Source organism: Apium graveolens, chromosome 6 (genome assembly GCF_009905375.1).
Source record: "Apium graveolens cultivar Ventura chromosome 6, ASM990537v1, whole genome shotgun sequence".
In the NCBI taxonomy this organism is placed as follows: domain Eukaryota; kingdom Viridiplantae; phylum Streptophyta; class Magnoliopsida; order Apiales; family Apiaceae; genus Apium; species Apium graveolens.
The window spans coordinates 55,666,884-55,675,946 of NC_133652.1; the positions used below are offsets into that span (position 1 = coordinate 55,666,884).

General features: G+C 34.9%; 1 long non-coding RNA gene across 1 annotated transcript; it reads right to left on the reverse strand.

Moving 5' to 3' along the window:
- Positions 1-412: 412 nt before the first annotated feature.
- On the reverse strand, positions 413-7,670 carry LOC141666572 (uncharacterized). The gene is made up of 3 exons (XR_012552291.1): positions 7,572-7,670; positions 7,346-7,414; positions 413-569 (listed from the first exon to the last, which is right to left on the reverse strand). It is a non-coding gene; the product is annotated as an uncharacterized LOC141666572 (long non-coding RNA).
- Positions 7,671-9,063: the final 1,393 nt, after the last annotated feature.

The following is a 9,063-nucleotide window of genomic DNA, read 5'->3' on the forward strand; positions in this document are numbered from 1 at the left end:
CCTGTTTGATTCCATGATCTTTGCAGAACTCTTCCATGATTGAATTCTTGAACTCAGTGCCATTATCACTCCTTATGATTTTAACATAATCTTTGATCAATTTATCCAGCGTCTGACATGATCAGTTAGGGTAAATGCAGTTTCAGTTTTCTTGTGCAAGAAGTACTGTAACACCCCCAGATCCGGGGTCGGGGATCCGGGTCGTCACGGTCTTTCTTTCCACAATATCACTTCACTTAATTAATAATAATTACCTTATGCTGTGACCCCACACTAACACACACCACTACCCGTTATAGTCTCAGAGATGAAATTGAAATAAGTACAAGTCTTTGAATCCACAATTTAAAAGTTATTACAACCCAAAATGATTACTTAATAAGTTTACAATTAATTCCCATTATATGCCACAAGTTATAATTATACATAATTGATTCTCAAAAGTAGAAGGTCTGATCTACAGATAGATCTACCTCTGCAGCTATAGCAGCTATGATCTCAACGGGAAGGCGTGGGGCGCTTCCCACGCTCTTGCGCTGGGTCTGCTTGAGCCTGACCATCTTTCCTAACTGTTGTTGTGTGATGAAGAAATAAAGCAAGAGTGAGCATTACAGGTCGCAAGATAATATATAGTGTAAACAATAACGCAAGCATCTACATGGATAACTTGCTGGAAACCTTTATCAGGTGAAAGATAATTACTTACTGGATATAAGCAAAAACAAGGGATGAAGTTATCAAATACTTCACTATACTTATATTATTTATAAAGCTACTTGAACTACCACTGTTCAAAGTATTATAGGTTTCAAAAGGTCCTCCCATAGATGAGACCACAAGTTAAGACTTGAATAGATTCAATCTTTAAAATATTATTGAATGAAATAAAGTTACGAGATACTTTATTTAGCCCCGATATATATTCACATATATATCTCTTAAACATTTTCTGGAACCTCTGTTATGTACAGTATGAACAGAGTTTGTAACATCCAATGAATTTTGGAAAGGAAAAGAATTTTGGCATAAACCCGATATCTTGCTGATCAGGCAAAGATACCAATAAGTAACCTTTTCTACTAGTAGATGGATGAATCCCCCACCGGTCATCACCCTGGTCACATAAGGACCTTGTGCTGGACCGCCACCCGGCCTCTTACGCGTTGATGGACTGCCACCCAGCCACTTACACTTTGATAGACCGTACCCCGGCCTGTCGCTTATGCCGACTCAATTAGATGGGCTTACTTCCCGAACGTTGGGTAAGTAATCAATTCATTTGTTTTCTCAAAACAGCAACCACGTTGCGAATGTAAAATACACCACAGAGCTGGATCCCCCAAGTTTTGAGCGAGTATTTAAATCCCCTTTGAAAGGAAGATCTTAAATATAAAAATGAGTTTTGGGGTCCACTCTAACTTTAAGAATCATTCTGAAGACTCGAAAACATTTTTAAGAATGTTTGGAGTATTGCTGATTTATTAAAATAAATCAGTCCTGATATATTCGAAATATCTGAATATTATTATTTAAATAATATTCTCATAAAGATACTTCTTATTAAAAATATTCGAAGTAGAAGTTTTAAAACTCAAACTTGAAATGAATATTAAATAACAAAAGATATACTTATACGAAAGTACTATCTTTATTTGAATAATCGAAAATAAGTTTGATTATTGAAACATTATTCTCTGATAAAATAAAGAATATTATTAAATAATAAGCGGAGTCATAATACCTCGAATGAATATTATAATTAATATTCATTAAATAAAATAAACGGAGTCATACATCCTCAAATGAATATTCAAATAATATTCATTAAATATAATAAACAGAGTCATAAGTCCTTGAATGAATATTCGAATAATATTCACTTAATAAAATAAAAGTTATCGAATAAACCTTATTCAATTAGTAGTTTTGAAAACTATATCAACATATATATATATATATATATTTAATATATATATATATAATATACTCGGGAACATCGACTCCCGGTTTAGAAATATGTTCACCTTTTGATCCCCTATACTAAGGGTAAACTCAAATACTGCTTATCTCTAGCATAGGTATTATGCAACTTATAAGCTTTTGAATCAATAATTAGATATCAAGATTACAAAACAGGCATGCATATAAATATCATATCACATGCTCCAATATATCGCAAGACTTTGCTAAAAATAATCATGCACTTATCACAAGATAATGCATATACATATATACATCACAACAACAGTATAACGGGTAGAAAACTTGCCTGAGCGACTGGGGGTTACAAATGGCTCGGGACGAGTCTGGTAACCTATAAACAACATGTGAGTTGGAATTAAACCAAAGTCACTTATAAATCTATACTTTAACCAAATTAGACTCTAATGCTCGCTTTGCGCTTACTGATTCTCTTAAGTCACTCGAGTACCTTCGGCTCCACCATTTTTAATAAATTAACCATTACGAGTTTTAAGGCAATTATTTCGCGAGTGTCTTATTAACTGCCTAACACACTTAACATAATTGTTTTATACACTAATTAACCCTTTTTAGGTCTTTAACCTATGTTTCAAAGTAAGGCGAGGGGTAATGTTTCGTTCGCGAAACGTCGTTACTTAAAACGGCCGTTTCTCCTAAACCGTATATCGGAATCAAACGAACCACATATCAAAACGAAGCTCGTAACATGAACTATCTAAACATGGCAATGGTAAAAACTTAGCATGGAGTTCTCGGGTCCTAATGTTATGAACAAAAGCAGTCTAAAGTAAATCGGACATTACGACGGCTATGTTTACGCGATTTCCCAATTTTATACCATTCCAATACAACCACCAATCAATCCCAATCCATCCATACAACCAACATCCATCCACAATACATCATAACAGCCCCAATCAACTCAATATTACAATTTATACTCATTCTTAAACTTGAATTTAAACTATACTTAAGTCCTTTAACCAAACCATAAGATTTCAACATTCAATTCACCACCATTCCAACCCAAACTCTAAACCAACAAGCATTAAGCTACTCTATTACCATAACAACCAAAATCATCCTAATATACAAAGTAAAGCTAGGGTTTGGAGATGATATACCTTCCTTGAAGTGATGTGAGTAGCTAGGAAGCCTTAAGAAGCTTTGAGATGTCTTAGGGATGCCTGGTTCTTAAAGGAAAAACAAGAAAAATCAAGTTAAAAACTTTGAAATCACTATTCCTTGTCTTCTTCATTGATTTCTTGGAGAAGATTAAGAATGAATTGGAGGCTTAAACTCATAAGATAGCCATAACTATGCATAAGGAGTACTAGAGAATTATCTTACCAATTTAGGAAGCTTGGAACTTGGATTTTGAAAAATCTTCTCTTTGAAAATGGAAAAAGCCGAGAGCAAATGTTCTTGGTGAAGAGAAATACAATTTTTGTTTTGATGAAATGATTTGTTTTGGCTTGGTGGATGTAGTTTTGTTTTTGTTTTGGTTAATTACCTTATTAACCTTGTCTTTGTGTGGTTATAAACCAACCACATCTCCTCCCTCCCTATGTCATGCTTACATCACCTTATTGTGTCATCATCTCTTACTTGTCCTCTCCTTATTGGTTGGATGACCTCATCATCCCTAACCTCCTTGATTAACTTCCTAATTGTTTGCCTAATGACCGCTGATCTGTTATACGGTTCGCTTAACTTTCATTTTCGTTTATCGTTTGAGGGATCATACCTGGGATCTTATTACTTAGGTTCCCTTAACCTTTCTCAATATATTATATTCCTTTTATGATCCTCTCTTATAATCCTTTAATTTAAATCATTTTTATCCTGTTACCTTATACTCAATTCTTTCCGTATCTAGTGGATTTCCGGGAAAAATCAAAGTGTTCGGAATTGGATTTTGACGATCTTTACATACACTTATATACCCTATAGAGTACCAATAAAATATCAAAATATCCATAACAGAACCCCTACATAGTGAGGCATGAACAGTTTTCTTATTCAGCAATATCAGCAATAACACTATTCATAAGGGTTACAAAGAGTTCAAAATTTTGAGGTTATTACAAGTACACCCAAGTGTACCTTGTGAACTCATCCACTATAACCATAATGTAACACCCCCAGATCCGGGGTCGGGGATCCGGGTTGTCACGGTCTTTCTTTCCACAATATCACTTCACTTAATTAATAATAAATAACCTTATGTTGTGACCCCACACTAACACACACCACAACCCGTTATAGTCTCAGAGATGAAATTGAAATAAGTACAAGTCTTTGAATCCACAATTTAAAAGTTATTACAACCCAAAATGATTACTTGATAAATTTACAGTTAATTGCCATTATCTGCCACAAGTTATAATTATACATAATTGATTCTCAAAAGTAGATGGTCGGATCTACAATAGATCTACCTCTGCAGCTATAGCAGCTACAACATCAACAGGAAGACGCGGGACGCTTCCCACGCGCTTGCGCTGGGTCTGCTGGAGTCTGGCCATCTTTCCTAACTGTTGTTGTGTGATGAAGAAATAAAGCAAGGGTGAGCAGCAAGCCCACCAAAATAATATGTATAATGATTTACAATATATGAGCCTACTCATAATACTCATGAAAGTCTTGGTCAAAAGAAATGAACCAAGTTTGATATCTTAATGCGATGAAGTCGCAAAATATTCAGTATATATACATATATACTTTTCAAAATATTGGAAGTCCTCTTCCATGCATAATATACACAAAGTCCCAGTGTATAACTGTATAAAAAAAATATCGTTGCAAGGTGATCTCATATATCTAACCTTGTCTCAACGTTTTTCTGAAAATCTTTGTCATTCATAAGACAATTATCAATTAGATATAAGTTTAAAAGATGAGGTTACCAAATACCCCAATATACTTATATCTTTCCCAATACTACTTGAACTACCACCGTTCAAGTTATAAACAGTTTCAAAAGTTCATCACATAGATGAGACTACAAGACAAGATTTGAATAGATTCAATCTTTGAAATATTATTGAATGAAATAAAGTTACGAGATACTTTATTTAGTCCCGATATATATATATCCACATATATATATCTCTTAAACATTTCCTGAAACCTCTGTTATGTAAAGTATGAACAGAGTTTGAAACATCCAATGAATTTTTGGAAAGGAAAAGAATTTTGGCATAAACCCGATATCTCGCTGATCAGGCAAAGATACCAATAAGTAACCTTTTCTACTGTAGATGGATGAATTCCTCACCGGTCATCACCCTGGCCGCATTAGGACCTCGCGCTCGACCGTACCCCGGTCCCTCACGCGTTGATGGACTGCCACCCAGCCACTTACACAATAATAGACCGTACCCCGGCCTGTCGCTTATGCCGACTCAATGAGATGGGCTTACTTCCCGAACGTTGGGCAAGCAATCAATTCATTTACCAAATCTGCAACCTCGTTGCGAATATAAAATACACCACAGAGCCGGATTCCCCAGGTTTTGAGCGAGTATTTAAATCCCCTTTAAAAAGGAAGATCTTAAATATAAAAATGAGTTTTGGGATCCGCTCTGACTTTTAAAAATCATTTTGAAGACTCGAAAACACTTTAAAGAGTGTTTGGAGTAAGGCTGATTTAATGAAGTAAATCAGTCCCCAGAATATTAGAAAATATCTGAATATTATTAATTAAATAATATTCCCATAAAGAATAATCTTTATAAAAATAATTGAAGTAGAAGTATTAAAATTTATACTTGAAACGAGTATTAAATAACCAAAGATATACTTATATGAAAGTATTATCTTTATTTGAATAATCGAAAATAAGTTTGATTATTGACATCTTATTCTTTAATAAAATAAAGAATATATCTCAGCAAATAATCGGAGTCATAGATCCTCAAATGAATATTCAAATAATATTCAATAAATAAAATAAGCTGAGTCATAATACCTCGAATGAATATTATAAATAATATTCATTAAATAAAATAAAGGAGTCATACATCCTCAAATGAATATTCAAATAATATTCAATAAATAATATAAAAGAGTCATAAGCCCTCGAATAATATTCGAAATAATATTCAATAATAAAATAAAGTTTAAAGTTATCGAATAAACCTTATTCGATTAATAGTTTGGAAAACTATAACCATATATATATATATAAATATATATATATATATATCCATATATACAAGATTACTCGGGATCCTCGACTCCCGGTTTTAGAAAATATTTTCACCTTTGGGTCCCTATACTAAGGGTATATGCAAGATACCGCTATCCTCTAGCATAGGTATTATCAACTGAACCAACAGATATATTTTTCAAGAATATGAAACAGGCATGCATATATACCATATCACATGCTACAATATATCGCAAGAATTTGCTAAATAACCAACATGCATCTATCGCAAGATAATGCATATACAAGTGTATACATCACAACAACAGTATAACGGATAGAATACTTGCCTGAGCGACTGGGGGTTACGAATGGCTCGGGACGAGTCTGGTAACCTATAAGCAACAAGTAAGTTGGAATTAAACCAAAGTCACTTGTAAATCTATACTTTAACTAACTTAGACTCTAACGCTCGTTTTGCGCTCACTGATTCGCTTAAGTCACTCGGGTACCCTCGGCTCCACCATTTTTAATAATTTAACCTTTACGAGTTTTAAAGCGATTCCTTCGCGAGTGACTTACCAACTGCATAAAACACTTACCATAAATGTTTCATGCATTAATTAACCCTTTTCGGTCTTTAACCTACATTTCAAAGTAAGGCGAGGGGAAAAAGTTTCGTTCGCAAAACGCCGTTACTTGAAACGGTCGTTTCTCCTAAACCGTAAATCGGAATCGGACGAACTACATATCAAAACGAAGCTCGTAACATGAGCTATCTAAACATGGCAGTGGTCACAATCTAGCAGGGGGTTCTCGGGTCCTAATGCTATGCACAAAAACAGTCCAAAGAAAATCGGACGTTACGACGGCTATGTTTACGTGATTTCCAAATTTTAACCCATTCACAAACAACCCAAATCAACCTCAAATCCAACATACAACCATCCTCCATCCTTATCACATCATAACAACCCCAACAAATCCATATTAACCATTTATACTTATTCCTCACATGAACTAAAAGCTTTACTTAGGTTCTTTAACTAATTACCAAGATTTACAACTCCAACAATACAACAAAACCAACTAATCTCTACAAACTCAACCAAACTTCAACCAATCAAGCATCATGCCTCACATATGCTATATCAAACACATTCAATCCTAATTACTCAAAACTAAAGCTAGGGTTTGGAAATGGTATACCTTCCTTGAAGTGGTGGGTGGAGCTAGGAAGCCTTAAGAAGCTTGGAGAAGTTTTAAGAAAGCTTGGATCTTCAAGAAAACAAGACAAACTTCAAGTTAAAAATCTTGAAAACACTATTCATTGTCTTCTTCATTGATTAAATGAAGAAGTTAGAGAAAGAATTAATGGCTTAAACTCATGATATAGCCATAACTAAGCATGAAGATGATTAGGGAATTTTCTTACCAATTTAGGAAGCTTTGATCTTTGATTTTGAAAAATCTATGCCTTGAAAATGCTAAAAAGCCGTGAGCAAGATGAACTCATGCCTTGGTTGTTTTGATTTTTTGATGGAAATGATTTTTACTTGGCTTGGTTGACTTGATTTGTATTTGATTTAGCAAATTACTACCTTGCCCTTGAATTTGTGTGGTTCTTATTCAACCACACCTCCTTCCTTCCCATGTCATGCTTACCTCATCCTCATGATGTCATCCTTCCTTCCTTGTCTTCTTTCTATTGGTTGGATGACATCATTCCCATTAATCCCTTTGATTAACTTCCTAATCGTTGCCTAATGACCGCTGATCTGTTATACGGTTCGCTTAACTTTCGCTTTCATTTATCGTTTGAAGGATCATACCCGGGATCTTATTACTTAGGTTCCCTTAACCTTTCTCAATACATTGTATTCCTTTTATGATCCTCTCTTATAATCCTTTAATTTAAATCCTTTTTATCCTGTTACCTTATACTCAATTCTCTCCGTATCTTGTGGATTTCCGGGAAAAACCAAAGTGTTCGGAATTGGATTCTGACGATCTTTACATACACTTATATACCACATAGAGTACTAATAATATCCCATAAGATCAATAACAGAACCCCTACATAGCGTGGCATGAAAAGTTTTCTCATTCAGCAAAAACACTATTCATAAGGGTTTCAAAAATTTCCAAAATTTGGGGTTATTACAGTCTCCCCTCCTTAAAAGGATTCCGTCCCGGAATCAGATAGAAAGCAAATGGGAATACTTGCTTAGCATTACACTTTCTAACTCTCGAGTCAATTTTCCCACATTGTGGTTCTACCACCAAACTCTGCCTAGTTTGATAATCCTTCTCCTAAGCACTTGTTCCTTTTTCACTCTATAACCCTTCCTGGTTGCTCCATATAGGTTACGTCGGGTTGCATATCTATGCGCTCATATGCCTCTATTTATCTGGCATCTGAATTACACTTCCTTAACATTGATACGTGAAACACGTTACGACCTGCTACATGTTCGGGGTTAGGGCTAGCTCATATGCTAACTTCCCAAACATCTTAATATATCCAAGGGTCCAACAAATTGTAGACTTAGCTTTCCTTTCTTTCCGAACCTCATCAATCCTTTCCAAGGGATACCTATAACATTACTAGGTCCCCTATTTCATACTCTTTATCCTTTCGTGTCAAATCAACATACTTATCATGTCCATCTTGGGCTACTACCAGCCGTCCTCTGATTCGATCTATCCTATCCTTGGTCCTTTGGACTACTGCGGGTCCGAGCATCTTGCGCTCTACAACTTCATCCTAACATAAGGGAGATCGACATTGTCTTCCCTCAAGGATCTCATAAGGCAACATCTTGATAATGACATATGATTTATTGTCGTAAGATAACTTAATCCGCGTTAAGTGATCATTCCAAATTCTTTCAAGTCTATTACACAGACTCTCATCATAGCTTCTA